This window comes from Danio rerio, chromosome 14 (assembly GCF_049306965.1).
Source record: "Danio rerio strain Tuebingen ecotype United States chromosome 14, GRCz12tu, whole genome shotgun sequence".
NCBI lineage: Eukaryota > Metazoa > Chordata > Actinopteri > Cypriniformes > Danionidae > Danio > Danio rerio.
This window is the reverse complement of record NC_133189.1, coordinates 34,033,076-34,054,148: the sequence shown is the minus strand read 5'-3', so window position 1 is coordinate 34,054,148 and position 21,073 is coordinate 34,033,076. Positions and strand designations below refer to the sequence as shown.

Below are 21,073 nucleotides of genomic sequence, written 5' to 3'. Positions count from 1 at the left end.
GTTCTACTTATCTGCGTTTTGTAGTGGTGTTGTCATGAAACTGGAATCGCTATAGCTTCAAATATTTTAATATTTGATAGCATTATTTTTTTTATCACAGAGAAAGAATTCACCGGCATTAATTAAAACGATGCTTTATGCATGTCTTAATTTAAGTTAAGAATTTATACTACTGGTCTGGTATCTTATTTACAAACATGGCGAAAGCAAAAATCGTGGGTGGAAATGTGCGTACACCACTTCCCAAGCAAAGATTGTGATCTATAAAATATTATTAATATTAATATTAATGATGATATTATTATTATTATTATTATTATTATTATTATTATTATTATTATTATTATTATTATTATAATAATAATAATAATAATAATAATAATAATAACAATAATAATAATAATAATAATAATAATAATAATAATAATAATAATAATAATTATTATTATTATTATTATTATTATTATTATTAATAATAATAATAATAATAATAATAATAATAACAAAATGTAAAGGAATAATGCATGCATGGCTGTAAGTAAACTCTAACATATTTATTTAACTGAAATATTGACTTAATTGGACCACTTTAAGCCATCATATGAGCGATATCATTTAAATGAATATTTTTTTTTATATAAATTCAAATAAAATGATCAAATTAATCACATTTATTCTAGCATATGTTCACTTTTAAGGAACCTCCAGGTCAGGCCACAAACATTTTCAATAACTAACTAATAAAAATAAATGAATGAATCTACAAACAAATGTACGAAGGAATGTAGGAATAAACGGATGGACGAACGAATGAAGGAAGGGATGAACAAACAAAGGAAGAAACGAACGAACGAATGAATGAAGAAACAAACAAAGTATCTAAAGAAGAAATAAACGAAGGAATGAACGAAGGACTGAACAAACCAAGGAAGGAAGGAAGGAATAATGAGAAAACGAACGAACGAACAAACAAATTCCCGTCATTGTCGGTCTCTGTGATTGTATGAGCTCCATCTTGGCTGCGCTTGGGCCAAGCTGCGCTCTCGTACCGGTGTTTGAGTTTGTTCTGTCTGCAGTGTGGTGTTTCATTCTCAGTCTTAGTCAAGCTTGTTTTGGTTTCGATTGATTCTGGGATGGAACTTTCACATTGCATGTGTTAGTGCACAGTGAGTGTTACAATTTATTGTGTACTCGTGTCTTGCATTCAGTCTTCTGTTGGTGTTGTGTTTAGCACGTGGTTCATGTTTAAATGAGATCCGTGCTTTAGTGTTGTGTTTCATGTGAACACATGATTAATGAGTTTTCTCATTGGCAGCATGTTCTAGTCCCAATTTAGTGAGCACATGGCTTGATTTTTTTCTTTGTGTCATGTGCTCTCCCGTCTAATGTCTAGTCCCACCTTCTTTGTTAACCCATTATTCATTTATTATGTTCAGCAGTTAGTTGCAAATTATTTCTCCTTATTGTCTCCTTGTGTCTGCTGTCCTGTGCCAGTTTGAAATGTCAATATCAAGTCGTGTGGTGGGGTGTCCTGTTCTTTCCAGCCCTAATCCCTGACAGCCTGCACAGTCTAGTTTATTTGTTTTGTTAATATTTTCCTCCTCTAGGTTGTATTTGCTACCTTTTATATTATTTTTATAATCAAGTTTTTTTACTGCACTTGAGTCCTCGCTCCCTTTCCCTTCCTGAAACCCTGACAATGACTGAATGAATGAATTAATGAATTATATATATATATATATATATATATATATATATATATATATATATATATATATATATATATATATATATATATATATATATGTATATATATATATATATATATATATATATATATATATATATATATATATATATATATATAGTTACATTTATATCAAATTCTAATAAATTATTCCATTATTCAATCATTTAATCATTCAATCCCAGAAGTAACTACTTGCCTAAACTGATATCAAGCAAAAACCTTTTTGAGGACAAGTGAACAGTCACTAATAAACAAATCACAACCAATAACACAAATAAACACAATAAAAAAAATAGTAACAATTTTAAACATGCATCATGTAGGTTCAACTGTGCCCTAAAAAGCATCAAAATATACTCTGGCTGCCCTGACATTGGCACTCTTCTAATGAAATAGACCAATAAAAAGCCGTTAGTGTAGTGAGGCTTTTGGGGTTCTTGTTTAAGTACTAGTCTACTTTCAACATGTCGCTTTATAGAAGATGTTTACAAGCTGCTGTCTTCACATTAATTTTAAATTGTGTCTTGTTTTCCTTAGTTGGAACCACATTTTACAGGACATTCTGATAGATTGGTGACAAAAAGCATCATTGCTCATTTCAACTATTCTTGATGCTCACATAGTACAAAACACACTGCATCAATTTTCACCAAGCTCTCTCACCGAGATTAATAACTTCTGGCTATTTTGACATGGGTGTGATTGAATGTATGAAAGTAAGTTTGTATTTTCTTGTTGGTGTTAAAGACGATAGCATATTTAGGCATTACATTTTAAGAAATTCATCCATTCATTCATTTAACCTTTTAATAGTCCCTTATTTATCAGGGGTTGCAACAGGGGAATGAACTGCCAACTATTCCAGCATGTTTTACGCATTACTAGGAAACATCCATACACTCTCGCACTCATACAATACGACCAATTTACCTAATTTAATTCACTTATAGCGCATGTCTTTGGATTGTATAGGCAATCAAAACACCAGGAGGAAACTCACACCAACATAACGAGTACATGCAAACTCCACAATGCCAACTGGCCAAGCCGGGACTCGAACCAGCGTCCTCGTTGCTGTAAGGCTTCCCCAAATATGTAACTTTAATTTTAGACATAACGGACAGTTTTTTTTTTTTTTTTTAATGGCTATTTTGATGCAGTTCGACATAAGTTTAGCTTTCTACACATAAGGACATGTCAAGTAGAACATTCACATTTGTGTAATATGTAATACTGTATTATTTTAAACATATTTCAGTATCGCTACATTGAAATAGCAATACTTTTGATGTCGCATCACATTTTGAGGCCTTCTTGCTCAACAACAGTCCCTGTTATTCCTGCTGTTTTTGCAGACTCAAGACCTTCTTATTTTCACATTACTCTCCATTCACTCTCCATTCATCTCTCTGAGGAGGGAAGTTGTGAAGACGAGCATCACATTCACACCCGGGTATGACCTGATGTAGCTACGAAAGCACTTAAGAGAGACGTTCTTAGAGCGCTTACGTGGTACAGACACCATACATTAAACAGAGTGCTTTAAATGAGTGCAAGGCCTGAGTGAAGACGAGACGGACAATAATGTCTTGGAGATTCACCACAAAAGCTCTTCAGGTTCGTTTAGCCTCAGACGGCACACCCGCTGACTGGACATGCAGAGCTGACTGGCCGGCATACCGATGCGTACTAAACCCTTTCTAGATGTGTCTTGATTTGGCAAGATCTAATCTGAGTTTAATCTGTGTTTCCCAAACAACGACAACTCATGGCTGAAATATCATAGTACAATGCATCATTTGGGAAATAAACAATGCAGCGACGAGTGTTTCCTGAAACCATAGTTGCTTTCTTGGAGATCCATTGTTTGAACCGCATTAGTTATAATGTAAAATATCCATAATGATGCTTAAACAGGGTGTAGTAATAGCCTCTATAAAGAGAAACTCAATACTTTTTGTGTGCAAATGATTTTTACATTCACACGCATTTAAAAAAAAATCCAATATTAGTTTTAGTAAAAGCATGCATTTTCCATATTAATTAAATATATTAAAACAGCACATATAGGGGCAATGCTTGCTTTACAAATGAAAACTGAGAATATGACATATTCTATTCCAAACATAAAACCACTATTCTAATCTCATATATAAATCATATAAATCAGGTTAGGCTAATGGTTATAATTCACAGCAGGCTATTTATTAAGGAAAAAAAATCCTACTTAAAAGTAATAACAATTATTATTATTATTACTAATTTATTATTATTATAAGTATTAATATTATTAAGTAGGATAATGTTTTTTTGTTTTAAGTCTACTTTTATGTTCTAACCAATGGGCCCATGTCATATAGTCCTACAGTTCAGATACATTTCTTAATAAATAGTCCACTATAAATTAAAAGCATTATCATATGCTATATATTTTTATATATTATTTATATTATTATTTATATTTATATATTATTTTTTTATATATATATATTTTATATATTTTTGTTTTCACAAACTTTGGAGACGCAACGCTAGGAGAGATGATTAATGTTTTTTTTTTTTTTTCGTTTTTTTTTTATCATTCCAAGTTTAAATGTTAGAACATTTGAAACTAACAGAGCATCGGGGGGATAACTGGGAATAGAACACAGCCAAGAACTATGCTTCTAACTACAGCTCTAGAGATGTAGTTGCAAGCTTTCAAGTTTTACAACGCAGTTTGCGAATGTTGGTTGGAATTATGGATTTGGGAAACACCAATTCAACAAACTATTTTTTGTTTGTAATGAACTTGCATCCTTAGTTGGTTAACAATGGTTTTAGAAACACACCCCTGATTGACTGGCTTGATTGATTTTACCAGGTTGATGAATGATTGCTTAAAGTAAACCCTATGGTAACTACTCCTAGATTTGCCCAAAAAATAAATTAAATTAAATTTAATTAAATTATAAAAGAACAGAAGTTTAGCAATTTTGATCAGTTTGATCCAATTCAGTGCTATTACTTTGTAGCAATTATACACATTTAGACACATTCATGCACACATATATGAATTAAACAAACACAAATACTATAAAGGAGACATTTTTCTCTATATATCTCTATATACTAAAAATAATGCATAGTCTCAAAATCCTAAATTTGGATAACATGTTCTATTTCTTTAAGGCTGTTTAACATGAAATGCGCATACCATGACCGTGACTTGACTGCCATACTATTATTTTTAATTACAGTATATTTCCCCCCACCAGTGGTCTATTATTATCCTATCACACCTATCAGATTAACCTGCCACTAAACGACACATAAAGTATAAACAAAACAGTGGTTGTTCTCTTACGCCACTCTCTTCCTATCTACAGCAAGTGGGTGTTTCTTGGCGGGGATAAACAGCAATGTAGACCGGACCTCATGCTGTTCAGTCATGCTCTTTCTACACCACTCCAGATTGACTCCAAAGAGAGTCATCCTTACAGAGACGGAAGTTGTTTTTCAATCAGGCCATACAATGCCATTCAGCTTGGCATGAGAAAGAGAGCTTTCTCTACTGATGCTGGTGAAATGACACAATCTTGACATTGTTCCAGGGTTTGCCAAACAACTCCCCCCACATGTGCCCGTGTCTCTGCATCCTTCATTATGCATAAGTGTGTGTTTGGGCATGCATGTGTGTGTATCAAGGAGGGAGGGGGCACTTAATTGGCATTCCCTTGTGCGAGGCTGGCGGTATAAAACCAGTGGGATGCCTCTACCTTCATTAGGTTGCGCTGATGATCCAGCTGCATGTTGCAGAACAGGGGTTTTATGCCTCATCTCTTCTCTGCTCTTTCCTTTTTTTCGTTCCTGTTCCACTAGCGTTTAATTTTTCGAACTGCGCCTCAAAGCATACGTATAGCTCTATATAAGAGAACAAGAACACCGCCAGCGGGTGCAGTCAGCCAAAAGTTGCTTCCAGCTAAATCAACAAAGGGACTTAAACTGTACACTTCACCGCCTCCTCTTCCCACCTCAACCCGCTTTTGCTCCCATCTTCCGCTCCCTATGCCAGGATTCCAGCAACCAGCTGGAGGAAACATAGAAAAATGTGTCCAATTATGATACAGCATGCCCAAACTCTGCTAATTAGCGCTAATTCAGTGACAAATGGATTCTTCTTTGAATAGTCCTCCACTCAGGCTCAGCTGTATTCACCACTGTAATATGCATATTGCCTTAAAGCAGCTTATAATGAAACTACGAGCTGTAGCTCAATATGGAAAAGTCAGTCCATTTTGTGAAAACGCACTCCACGTTCACCGAAAACGAGAAAGATAAGACTGTGGAGAAATCTGAGAATAACAGAAGACAGGAAGACAGGTGGACAAAGGGTGAAAGAGAGTGAGATGAAAGCCATCTAGGGAGTTTTGGGACATTTAACAAAGCTATGAATAGAATAATCTCCAGATTCCCATCTACAAAGAGTACGGCTAGGTTTCTCTAGTTGGCGTCGGATTTAATTGGGAGTGACAGATAGCGGTCAGGGCATCACTGAGATGTGTTCGGTTAATAGACTTTCATCTGCACCAGACCAGTTCACATAAAGAACATGGATGGGCCCCCACACGGTAATGCATTTGTGCACTAGAATAAATGAACGAGCACCTACAAAAATACCTTTAGGGTTGATAGAGTGTTAGACAGTAAAAGAGTGGATTGGATGGTGGGATGTGCGGCTGCTAATTACTGCCTGACACAATGACAAATACAAATGAAGCTGAAATTGTACTCAATTGTTTTTAACTTAATTGAAACCCTTCGCACACGAATGTGATTACAAAAGTTAGGAATGCTCGAAGTTAATAAACCAGGTTTAAATTAAATCCAGAGGAAGGCACAAACAGGATTTATTGTCAAACTATTTTAGATGTTGCACACTAACCAGCTACTAGTTTGGAAAATATTGTAGCTTGTCAGGTTAGAAAATTTATTTTCAATTTCTAACAATTTATAACAACGTATTTTTACAGAAACAAAAAAATGAAGGCTCAGTTAAAAGAAAAAAAAAATAAAAATTTACAATAATATTTTTTTTATATAACTAAAACATTGTACAGTACATATAAAAAATTGAAAGGACAAACACCTCCACAATATAACATATTATGTGAGAGCATTTAAAATGAACTGAATAGATTAAAAGGCTAGCAAATCTACATATGAGTGAGAACCTTTTAAAACAAACTGATTCAATATAATAAATCACATTTTAATGTTTTTTTCCAGTGATGGGATGCAGCTGCAAGTGCATCCACTGCGTAAAACACACGCTGGATAAATTGGTGGCTCATTCCACTGTGGCGACCCCTGGTTAATGAATAAATTAATAAATTAATGAATGAATTAATGAATGAATTTATTAATTAATGACTCTAACGGTACACTGTTAACAATTTCCTGCAAAATCTACAGTAGCTTACTGGCAGCAGTTTGCCAGTAACTTACTGTTAATCAATTAAAGTAAAAATGCTGTATTTATTTACAGCGCAATTTATATCGTTGTATGTAAATTTACAGTATTGTATATCATTAATGTTCATTACACATTCATTTTCACAATGCAACTTTAAAATACGTTAACATACTGCATAACCATCCTACAGTGAAATACAATTCACATAACCATTACAGACTGTGTAATTTACAATAATCGTTAATAGTGCATTGTTAACAATGTCCTGTAGATTCTACAGTAACTTACTGTAAAACAATTACAGCACAAATACTGTATTTGCATTTACAGTATTGTATATCTTTACTGTATAATACAGTGATTTTCACAACGCAACTTTAAAATACAGTAACATACCGCATAACTGCCCTACAGTAAAATACAGTTCACATTACAGTTAAATACAGTGTCATTTACAAAAATTGCTGCAAACTGAAGACCAGGGGGCACTTTAGTTCATTTTTGAAGGGCATTTTTTTTTCCAAGAAAACACAGGATAAGCCCTATCTCTGCAAGTGCCTGCCATCAAGAGCATCTGTGCTACGCATCTTACACCTTCAAACGCCACCACGTTCACTGAATGTCGACCTTGACTTCTGAGGCACAAATTATTTATTAAACAAAGAAAGACAGCTTTTCCTACTGCAAAAAATTCAGTTTTTACATTTGATATTTGATGGCAGTTAATCAGGAAGTGACAATTTTGTTCTCTTAGACTGGATCTAGACTTAGATTGGATTGAAACACTGCTTTATTTGCATGTAATTCAATGATATGTCAGTTTTGTGCATAAAGTTTATTAGCATTTTTGGATGGAAACATAGCTACTGACAATGATACATATGAAAGAGGACAGATTTATAAGACTGAATCAGTAAGTACAGTATTATAAATGAGAACCAAATTAATCAGACTTTTCAATGCTGCATATAAAAGAGCACTATTAGAATGAACCGATTCACAAAAAAAAACATACAGACTTCCCAATGCTTTGAGAAGTATTAAGGTAAGGCAGTTAGACTTATACGTCAGTGTTTGGTCCACTACCTTCACAGAAAAAGCCAATAAAGTATGTATAAAGAAAGAGAAAAACTCTTTAAAACTGCAAAAAGTAGCAATGCACCTTTGGAGAATTATATAACTTCTTCCTCATTTTTCATTCTACCTCATTCTTGCTCCTTTTATCTATCTTTCAGTCAGTCTGCATCTTCGTTTTCCTTCGTCAGGCTGATGCTGTTCGCATTTCTCCATCCTCTCTTTCAGTCTCTTTCTCTCTTCCATCAGCATTAGTTGTCGTAATACTCTAATACTGCTCCTAATGACAGTCAATACTGATAGCATTATGAAGGGAATGGGCATGAGGATGGGAGAGGCAGATGTATTCCCATGTGTTTCTCTCTCTCTCTCTTTGTAAAGAGTGCAATTATGATCGCTTCGCACCCAGCTCGCAATAAGGAGCCAAGCAGAAAATTATTTTGGACATTGCAGAGACGTTTACATTTTTAACGCAAGAATAATACTGTCCAAGTTTTGCATTTGATTATACAATGCTCATAAAACACACATCTGGCTCTCTCATTACATCAGCCGTATAGTCGCATGGCCCTTCCTACCGTCTGTGTCTTTAATCAGGACATTTGGAAGCAAAACATTCACTTCGACTTTGCCAGACATCTCCAACTCATCTGCGAGGCCTTAACGTATGGCTGTGTCCAGCATATGCAAAATACTTTCCGTTCGGTCACTTTACGGGACTTTATGTGTGAGAGTCAATCATCTTCTCTGGGAGACAATCAGAGCAGAACAGAGACGTGTTATCTACACACGTACAGACAGACACACATGAATGGCCGCCTTATATATGTCAGAGCGATCGTCAGACGCTCACGTCTCTGGCTGACTGCAGGAAACGGTTCTGCGTCGAGCTTCGGTCTCTCGGCAGACACGCTGAGAGGAACCATGCCGACACTGACGTTAATTAACCTCGCAGGGCTTCGCGACAAATTAAAACACTAATTAATAAAGTAAACAATGCAAGGACACATAGGGAGATTTTGCTGAGTCCACTTGTGGATGCATTTTCTCTTTTAAGAAACTTAACCTAGAATGCATTGCTATTAAACTTTGTGTGTGTGTGTGTGTGTGTGTGTGTGTGTGTGTGTGTGTGTGTGTGTGCGTGCGTGCTTGTAATTGATTATAGAAAAAGAATGGTTGGAGGATTAAGAAAACTAGACAGAAAATCATGCTATATGTGATGATCAAAACATAGAAATAGATACAGCAGAAGAAATAAGTATTGAACACGTCAACATTTGTCGCAGGAAACAAATTTCTTAAGGTGCTGTTAAAGGACTTTAAAATTTCATCAGATGTTGATAACAACCAAAGAAATCCATATATGTAAAGAAAACAAATGTAATTAGTTTACAAATTAAGCTATGTGTAATAAATGAAATGACACGGGAAAAGTATTGAATACATGAAGAAGGAAAGGCGTAGAAAGGCAGTAAAAACCCAGACAGTAGCTGGAACCTCTTACTAGTTCTTAGGCAACCCTCTGCTCTTTGTCATTGTAAATTAATAATAGCTGCTTCAGTCCAACATCTACATTAGCAGGATGATGAAGATGAAAGCAGAGTCCACATTTCAGCAGATATAATGATCCAAAACAAGGAAACTCTTAAATGGTTTCAGTGAAAGAAAATCAAGCTGTGGAACGGCCCAGCCAATCAGCTGACTTGAATCCAATAGAAAACACAATATAAAGCTCAAATTGATGGACTGGAACCATCAATACTTTTACACTCTGTGGGAATCTGAAAACATTCACACCTGAGCTATGCATGTACATTTATTCTCATTATGAAAAGTGTCTTTAAAGCTGCCATCACCAAAATTTAATGCATTTATATAATGTATTAAATATTTTCAGTAGGTCAGTACTTTCTCTTGTGCCATTCCATTGTTATTAGACATAACTTTTTTTTTCAGATTTTTTTGTTTACTTTTACTTTTATACTTTAAACTTTTTAACTTTTACTTTTTGTTTGAGTTTTTACTGTAGTCATGTTTAATTCCATGTCAACAGGTTGTTTAGGAATACTATACAGAGAAAAACATGTTGTGTTTAATAATTATTTTTCCCACTGTATATATAATATACTGAATAGCTGAAAAGATCCACATAAAATAATAATACAAATAAATAAATTAATTAATAATAAAAAATATATATATATAATAATAATATTTTTTAAAAATAAACCTTTAACGCTTTGCCATTATTGCAATTTTGCCTATCTGTTGCTTTTTTAGTTGTATTTTAGTAAAAACAGGTCAAAATAAATAAGTTATATTTAGACACATTACATGAAATAAATATTAACAAAGCTTTGACACTTGAAACATTAAAGTAGATGGTTTCTATAAATATAAAACACGTTGGTAAATTGGACACCAAAATGTCTTTGACCCTATTAATATCAGTTTTACACTTTCATTAAACATACTGAAATAAAATGACAGGCTTTAGTTTGGTTAATCAGATGTTATCCCCTTCATAATTTCTTGTAATAATGAAATAAAATGATAGAAAGCCAAAATAACTAATCACTCCTGTACAATTTATACTTTATAATAAGTAAAGCATACCTTCTCTTTTATTTTTTGTATTGTTATTTCCCCCCCCAAAAGAAATGTGCAAGCTTTTGTATGGATGTGAAGATCCAGTTTCAAATGTGGCTCATGCATTACCCTAATCCCACTGTATTCTTCCTCCCAATTTCCAAAAAATAAATAAATAAATAAATCACAAATAAAAGAACATTACAAGAGGTACTGTAGAGCACACTTTCTCTTCTGGTGTTTTGTTTGCTGGAGTACAGCCTGTATAACCCTCTTCTCCACCGTCTTCACCTCCTCAGGTTCTCCCAGCCTTCATTTCCCTTTCTCTTTCATCCCATCTGTCCTCTGCTCCATCTGCTTTCCCTTCTCGTTTCCTCTCCTTCTGCTTTTGTCCTCTGTACCGTTTCCTATCCTTGCGAGGTTCAGGCGCCATCGTAGGAACCTGATCAGCACTATATCAGCTCCCTCTCACACTAAGGCACACACTGTGAAAAACGCACACACCGATTCAATGCCTTGTTTCAGCACTCCCGCCATCTCTTTTCCTAACCTTACAAAAAAGATACGCACCGTAGGAAAGGTCACATCATTAGCACACAAGCTAACTCTGAAACACCCTCTTAAAAACAAACGCACACACACAAACAGACAGACCCTGGTTTAAACATATGTCAGGATTCATTCGTTTATATGATCTGGAGACACAGATCCTCATGTTTCATCTCCCTCAGCAAGGCGAGTGATTTTCCAAACACCGTACAGCTGAGCTAATCTTTCTCAGTTTGCCTTTCTTTAACGTTTTCATCTCTCTCTCTCTCTCTCTCTCTCTCTCTCTCTCTCTCTCTCTCTCTCTCTCTCTCTCTCAGCTCTTCTTGCTGAGCTTCTTGTTTCTCCTTTACGCGGGTTGAGGGATATTTTGTGCTTACTGACTCACTGGCTTTCTGCTGAGATCTAAGGCAGCGCTTCTGTGCCGCGGTCTCCCGCCGTGAACCGCAGCCCCTCTCATTGTGAACAATTTCCCGACCGTGACTCGCCCAGACTCCCATCCATCCATGCCTTGACTCCACAAGCTCCACGCTTAATATCTCGCCAGCTGTTTTGATGGCGCGCGCTGCCTCTAAAAGAGCTCCATTTTACATAAACAGTGGATGAATGGGAGTCATTAGCCATGCTAAGCTAATGGAGGAGAACTCATCCTGTCCTCTGCTGCGTTAATAGCCTGGGCATCTTTTACAGAAAGAGGGCCAGAGTCTCTCCCAGGACCCATACGGCTTAATGAACTATAACCTCCTGCGCCTCAGAAAACACAAAGCTCTTTGGATTAGTGTGCATCTCAGCAGCAATAGCAATGTACTGGTTTTAACTCAAACTCAACGTTCGCCTCGCAGGAAGCACCCGCACGTCAGCAGGCATTTCAATGAAAGGGTACCTCAGCTGGAAACTATTGTGTTCTACTTTGTAAAACAAATTGTTTCGGTTCTGGGTGCTGATTGGGCAATTTGGTGCTGCACTCATGCTTAAACACACAATATAATAGATGCTATGATGGTTATGGACTGCATGGCCATGGATATGCATTAGCACAGACTGCTAATTTTAAATAAACACATCTTTTAGAGCAGTGATGCCATTTCAAATTACATTTCATACAATTTTTACATTACTTTAATTAAATTAAATATTCTTATGAATAAAATAGCATGTGTTCTTTGGAAGAGTGTACTTGTGTTGTGATTATATTGTGTTGTCATAAAATGGTCTGACAAAAAAAATTACAATAATATTGTTTATTGCAATATATTTTGGTGCGTTATACAACAAAAAAAAATATTGTTTTGAAAAATGAATATTTTTCTTTATTATTTTTCTCCCTTTTTCTTTTCATTAAACAAATTTATTTGCTTTCCTTAAGGTGACATACATTAACCAAACTTATTATCGAGTGCGATATGTTTTGCATACTAATGAAGCATTTTTGCAAAAGTTGATGAAGCTAATAGAAATGCAAAGGGCTTATTGTCTAAAATTAACTTGAGCTCTACAGCGTAATGTCCTGTGAGCACAGAATTTGCAGTTGAGAAGTCCTGTGCTTTTTGAAGTTGCAGAGAATTAGTAGGAAAAAGAGGACGTATGTATGGCGGTGGCCAATGGAGGACTGGAGAATGAATGACAAGTGATGAATTCCACTAAACTCTACCTGTTAATATCAGCTACAATTAAAAGCTTGAATCAGGAAATGAAATTTGTTGTGCACCTCCTTGAATGTAACTTTTGCATTGCATTGAGGATAACAAATTTCTGTGAATCGAATTATTTATTCGTATCCGATAAATTACCAATTCTTTTGACATTGAAGATAAACCTCACCTGACCTTTTTTTTTTATTAAACACACATGGAATTGATTAATTATTCTAACAATATTGTGACAGGCCTACTGCCATCAAATTATTGTTATTATGCCTGACAATCAATCAATCAATCAATCAATCAATCAATCAATCAATCAAAAAATAATAAGTATTACACTGATACTTGAAATCGCATTTTCATATTTGGCATTTGGCATTTTCATATATATATAATATTGTTAAGTAACAAAATATGATTAATATTTTATTCATTTCCTGGCTGCTTATTTATTTAATTATTTATGCAGTTTTTATGATGATGATGATGATGTTTTCAGATATTCTATTTTTTTGTGTTTCACCTTTTTTCTTGCTAAGGCAAACACTTTGTTTTCAACTAATAATTTCATCCTCATTTTCATATTTTATTTAAATTAACTAAGATAACTTTTAATACTTTTAGTTCACAGTTTCAATATTGGTACATAGCTAGATTAACTGTTCTAACCCCATCCGACCCGATGTGCCTCTGACAGCTACCACTTTAATTAAAATCCATTCACTTTCAGGTGTTCATGAACAGATTGTGACCTTTCCAACATGGTGGATACGCAGACTTTCATCAGTAACAGTTGCTGATTAAAACCCACACAGCTTTAAGATAAAAAAGACACGCTAAAGAGGGATCATCACTGTGGCTGTCCACAACAACCTACCAGGAAAAATAAAACATCAATAAGCACAGCACGAATCAAATTAGACAAATAGTTTACTGTAGAACGGATAGTTTGACTCTATTCTGTCTAGCCTGTTGTCCAGTGCCTGCAGTGATGGCTGCTGGGTAATGGAGGACAGAGAGAAGGGATGCTGTTCTAAACGCTCTCATCCTCATTGTGCCTGTGTTGTGAGTCTATAAAGAAGCTGTCGCTCTTCATTAGCTTTCATTTGGCTGTGGAAGACCTTCTCTGTCCCTGTCTCTATCATGTCCTCTCTCTCTTTCTCTCTCTCGATCCGCAACAGGAGGAAAGGATACCTTAGGGTACATTTACACCAGTGCATTTCCAATTTAACACAGGATTAAAAAAAGATCTTCATTTACAATAGCATTTCCATTACGTTTTAGATTTAAAAATTAAATCCACACCACACAAGCAAAAACGAATGTCAGAAAGTAAAAGTAGGGATGAAATTATACTAAAAGCTACACAATTACCAAAGGTGCAGTAGGTGATTGCCTTCCGAAACATTTTTGTGTTGGTTGAAAGTCTCTTCACATTCCAATAGTACTGATTACGTAAAAGTTTTACGTGATCAAAATGCATTTATATGTATTTTATAATCTGGGTAAGGTATAAGACAAAAAAAATGTTCGTCCAATTTAAAATTTCCAGGCCGACAATACCCATAAATCTGATAAGTGGACCAAACTGTCAGTCACCAAATATAGATTTGTACATCTGCGCACCCGTTCACGCAGACCCACCGTTTGCATGTGCATGCATGCCACTTTAACCTGCACATGAGTGACAGCAGTAAAAACAAATGCTGAATCAAAACTTTTCAAAATCCTGACTCAATATAGGAGTTACTTTTGCACCCTGGAGGAAGGATGACACATTGGCTGAAGTATTTCCTTTAGACAGGTTATGTATTAAAACAATTTTAGTCATGCATAGCTTATGTAGATTTTGTTGTTTTACGAATGGGCTATATGCATGGAAGTGTTGTTCAGCCACTAGAGTCTTCAGACAAAAGATTGATGTGACTATTTTTATTTCATAGTGTACATTTTAAAGCATTAATAAATGTAGATTTTTATTTAGTTTAGCAACAAAACATAAGTAAATAGCGATATTCTGCCAAGCCTGCTTTACTGAGGGGACGATGGTTTTATATTCACATTGGTTCATTTTTGAACAATGACAATCTGTGACGCACTCCCTATATTGTTTACCATGCTACCTTGAATATTCGGTCTGCAATAGCATGTACGTATGGCTTAGTAATAAGTGTGGCTTAGTAATAATTTCTGCAACCGCCGGTCAACCACTAAGCATACAGTAGTCACTTTAGGACAAAATGTGTAAGATAGTGAGACCAACATTCCATGCATGCATGAAATATTGTACATTACAGTATGACAAGTTTTGCTTGCTACACAACTGAAAATGTGCTAGATATAATACAGTTTTTTGTTTGTAATTGTAGTATTATAAAGTAAAGTTTTTTAACTGGCGAATGACATGATCAAGTTGGTTGTCTACTGTCATTTTTGATGTGCACGTTCATAATTTCAGGAGCCAAATTTAGCCTTATTTTAGCTAAGCTGTCTACATTTAGATGTCTGTTACTGTAGATGTCTAATAAAAAACTAAATTGTTTGCTGTTTGTTAGTGATCTTTTTAAATGAAGCTTTACATATATTTTATGTATTTCTCTCTTTCTCTCTCTTTGTCTTAAAACAGAAAAAATGAAAACAAAAGAGGATATTAAATACCACAATCAAACTACTCACCATAAAAGCCTTCACCTCCAGTACAATAGCACCAATTAAAGCAAACCAAATGAAAACGATACAGTATTACCTTCAGAGAAATTGTGTGAGAATCACCCTAAATGAATTTTAAGAGCCTTCTCGTTCACATAGACGATTTTTCTATCAGTGCAACGGAGATTTATAGCTTAAAGTCATTGTTAACGGAGAGAGAGAGTGAGAGAGATGGATATTCATAGAAAGAAAGGCCTGAAGAAAGAGTGGACAGACAGGCAGAGAGAGATTTTGCTCTTTGTCAGACACACTTAAAGGGATTTGGCATCTGAAATGATGAGGCATTCCCATCTCAACCAATGCCTTCTCTAAGACACTTAACACACACAAATATGCTCAAACAAATCTCTGATCCGTGGCTTGTGCATTCAAGCTGTGAGTGTATTCAAATATATTTAATATACTTGCAGCACGTTGGCCAGAACGAGGCTGATATGTATTCAAATGAAAATTCATAAAGCAGCTTTATGCTCCTTAGAGGGGCTCTTACTGAAGAACAAACCGCTGAGTGCATTTTTTGCATTATGACTGATCATGTATGAAGTACAACTCGCACAATAGACCCATTGTTCAAAAACACATAAGTAATCTCATCTGTACTTGCACAAAGAAAACTAAAAAAATGTCTAGGTAAATGTACAGCGTATTAAGCTAATTTATGAATAGCAAATATATGAATAGTATGGCTACATTAATTCATTTAGCAGGCACTTTTATTCAAAGCAGCTTGCAAATGAGTTACATGAGTAATTCATCACAACAATATTAATACTATACTACAGTATGCCAGGTTTGTTAGAAAGCTGTTAAAAGATTCCAGGATTTATAGTATGCGCTATCATGGCTTGAGGTTAACATCTATCTATTCATCTATACGTCCGTCTGCCGTCCATCCATCCATCCATCCATCCATCCATCCATCCATCCATCCATCCATCCATCCATCCATCCATCCATCCATCCATCCATCCATCCATCCATCCATCCATCCATCCATCCATCCATTTAATAAATTCATTTTTTATTTTATTTTATTTTATTTTATTTTATTTTATTTTATTTTATTTTATTTTATTTTATTTTATTTTATTTTATTTTATTTTATTTTATTTTATTTTTGACCACCAGCCTCTGTGGATAGTGGTCAGGTTTGCCAGGATTTCCCAACAAAACTACCCCAATGGCCAGCAAAAACTATCCCTAAACTTTTCCAATAATATCAAAACTCAAAATATGCCACTGCTTATTCGTAAAATTCATATTTTACATCACTGTATGCATTAAACACAATTTGTTATTTGAAAATATCTGTTGATAGCAATTAATAATAGCTTTGTTAGCATAAAAAAATAGCATTTTGCACAAGGATTGACAGCACAAATGCAAAACAACTCCAGCGAAGCGAACCCAAATTTGTTAAATTGACTTTAAATGAACAATATTTCAAAGTCTAATATAAACATTCAAGATATAAATTAAATTGTAACCTGTCAGAATATGTTCTGTAGATTATACTTTTGCAGTTATTACAGTATTTAGCAACAATCTTGGAGTGTCATACAAATTTATTACCATGGAAACGAACACAGCTGCAATCCTCCAGTGCTCTTGCACCTCACAAAAGTGTGCTTACGCTTTTTTTTTATCACCCAGCACAGTTTTAATCACTGCAGAATATAAATTTAGGGAATTATTTCAACCTAACCATATCATCATCTTAGAATAATAAGGTTGTATCTGACATTTTTGTCAAATATGAGATATTCTTATTAAAGCACAACTTATTTACATGATGTTATTTTTTATAAGTTGTTTATATTTTAAGACGTTTTATTTTAAAAACAAAAAAGGTTTTATCTACAAAATCGAATTTTAATTTGATGCTATACGGTTCTTTCTGTAAGCCAATCAGCATTTGGAATGCATGCATGAGGACCAATCAGGATTCTTTGCTCATCAAGGATCAGCTTTCTTTGTTTGTTTTCTCACCGGTTGACATAGGGAAAGGCTAGAAAGAAACACAAAATCAGAGTTGACTAAATAATGCTGCGCCACACAAAACTGAGAGCAAACCTGAAACTGAAAAGATGTGTGGAAATGTGATGATTTAGAAGCAATTTATAAACTGAATTTCACCAATTTATTATTATTATTTAATAGTAATTGCAAATATATGCAAAATTAAGTGGATTATTTCCATTCCACATTCAATCAAACTTTCAAACTTTGACTGAAAACTTTAGCTAATTGCATGTGAGGGTACTGAACAGTTTGGAAGGTTTGCAAAAAAAAAAAAAAAAAGTGGGTAGACGCATATTATTCCAATAAGCCTGAGCAGAAGGCAAAATAATGAGTTATTTCCATAATAAGTAACACAGTTAGCTACTTTATAATGCGACTGTTGACAGTAATGTTACTTAACACTTCATGCAAAAAACATAAGCAAACACAAAAGCACGAAAAGCGACACAAACAAATGCATGCATGCGAACACAGCAAATGACACACTCTCCCAACCGTATGCAATGTACTGTATGTATGTGTATGCAGTCCGGCGAGTGATTCTTAGTGACATACAGTAAGAGAATTGGATTACTGTCGTTCTCTCTCTCCTTCTATCTCTCCCTCTCTCTTGACGAGGACGGCTGGGGAATAATCCCATTAGGGCGATACTATGGGCTGCTGAGCATCCTTTTTCTCCTGCAATTACAAACCGCCAGAGACACGCGAGAGCCCATTGCTTTCACAGCTTGTCCCATCCATCATCTGTTTAGTTCTTCAGTGAGGCCCACTGCTTCCAGCTTTGTTTGGGTTTGCACGGCCCTTCTCACTGCGCCATGAGCGAGAACGAGTCTACCTTTAAACAATCTATTTGCCATGCATGAGGGAGTATGTATGCTGCGATTTTAAACCACACTGTGCTGTTAACACAAATTGAACTTAGCGCTCTCGTTTTTAAACACTTATTTTGATGCGCAGACATCACTAAAACACAGCCGGTCATAAGCTGATTTCCATGGAAATTGTAAATACTTGCACTCGGCGGTGCGCTTGGTGGCAATTTTAGATGAGGGTATTCATTTTGCAAACCAGTGATAAATGGACAGTGTTTGACAAACCTGTTTAAACATATTTATGAACGATATTGGTAAAATATAAAAGAAATAAAGAAAATATATAAAGAAATCCTGGTGGCCTTACATTTTTAAGCTGAGCTAAATTAACCTTATGAGTCAACTTATATTATGTTAAAATGGCTTAAAACATATGCTGTCAGGACTAATTGACCATATAATTTTTAGCTAGATTAACATAATTAATCATTTAACATAAATACGCCATTATTAATATTACATACACATTATTTATTATGCATATGTTTATATTTAAATCTGTGACAAATAAATAAATATAAAATGTTTTAATTTAAATAAATAAATAAAAACTTTTATAATTAATAAAATTTTTGTATATATATATATATATATATATATATATATATATATATAAATATATATATATATATATATATATATATATATATATATATATATATATATATACACACACACACACACACACACGTGTGTATGTGTGTGTGTGTGTGTTATTGTGTGTGTGTATGTGCGTGCGTGTGCATCCAAATACAACGTTTCTATGAACTTATTTTGGGTGGTTTTTAATCTGAGCTCCAAGCGTAATACCTTAACATAATTGTAGTTGTAAAACTTAAACTGACTTTAAACAGCTTTTACAACTTATAAATTAGGTTAAAATGTGATTTAATAATAGCAAAAATGACCTAAAAACATATACTGTCAGGACTAATTTATACATTAATTTATTTTTTAAACATAATTATTAATAATTTTGCATTAATATGTCCATAAATATTACATAAACATTAATTACTAAGGTTAATTTTTCTTTAAGTTAACATTTTAAATTAGCATTTAAATACACTTTAATATAAATATACTTTTAAATATTTAAAGTAATACCTATGCCAAATAAAAAATAGAAATAAATAAAGAAATAAATAAATAAAAATAAATGTATGCATATTTTAACATTTTAAATACCCATGGCAAATAATAAAATAAATAAATTTATATTTTAAGTTTGTACATACGTTGATGCTTAAATATCCGAGACAAACAAACAAACAATCAAACAGATAAATACATGAATAAATATTTTAAGTTTATGTGTATTTTTATATTTAAATTCCAATGATAATAAATAAATAACTAAATAAAATAAATAAATAAATAAATAAATAAATAAATAAATAAATAAATAAATTAAAAAAAAAATGTTATTCAGTTAATTTTAAAATTCAATTTCAAATCCAATTAATTTGTATGTGCATCCAAATACAAAGTTTACAAGAACTGTTTTGGGTTCTTTTTAATCTGAGCCCAAAGCTAAATACTTCTTAGCATAATTGTAGGTTGTAAAACAGACAAAAACTAAAAACACTATGCAATAAGTGTCTTGCTTTCCCCTTTCAGCTCCAACGGATGCAGCAGTAGGTCCAGATCAAATTGCCATGACATAATTCGTCAGAAATCGTTCCACTAACGAACACTCTTAAGCAATCGCGCACACATACAAACACATTGGCGTTGTGTGTGTGTGTGTGTTTGAGAGGGAGCCGGGTGACATTGAGAGGTGCAAGACTGCAGTGCTGATGAGATGAGACGTGATATGCCCTCACCAGCGGTGGCACTTTAATTAAAACCCCCAGCCAAAGCTACACCACATCGTTATAGAGGGAAGAGATAGAGACAACAATAATGCTCGGAAGAAATGGTAAGCGGCAGTGTATTCCCTCTCTCTAATCAGGCAGACGAGGACGAGGTCATTGTGTTCACCATCCACATGAGTGTGAGGACGCCTTTCACTTTTCTGGCCCCACAGAGACAGCAGGGATGATCCAGATAATGAACGGCTGGTGGCATGGCTTGTTAGGGTGGCAAGCATACCAATGGTTGATGACACCTGCTTGCGGTGGGCTATGGTTATGTATCTTATTAAAAGAAAAGGTTGAACATGTCTAGCTTTGGCCTGTTTTTTTTTTTTTTTTTTTTTCTGCCTATGTGGTTTGAGTCTCACGTGTGTTGAATAAAGCAAGGTTTGGAGTTTTAAAAGGATTCCTCGATGCCACTTTACATGTGTAAAATAAAGGTTTACAGAATAAAATTTGCAGACAAAACAGGAAACTTTTTGAATACATTGTCCCTATTTATTTACACAACATTTTCATTTTAGTGACTAAAAATTTTTAGTTTTGAAAAATGATTT

The 21,073-nt window shown here is 34.4% G+C and overlaps 1 protein-coding gene across 31 annotated transcripts in view; it reads right to left on the bottom strand.

Moving 5' to 3' along the window:
* Nucleotides 1-21,073, bottom strand: part of tenm2a (teneurin transmembrane protein 2a) — a 1,361,633-nt gene that overhangs the window by 201,864 nt on the left and 1,138,696 nt on the right. The gene's annotated exons all lie outside the window — the stretch shown is intronic.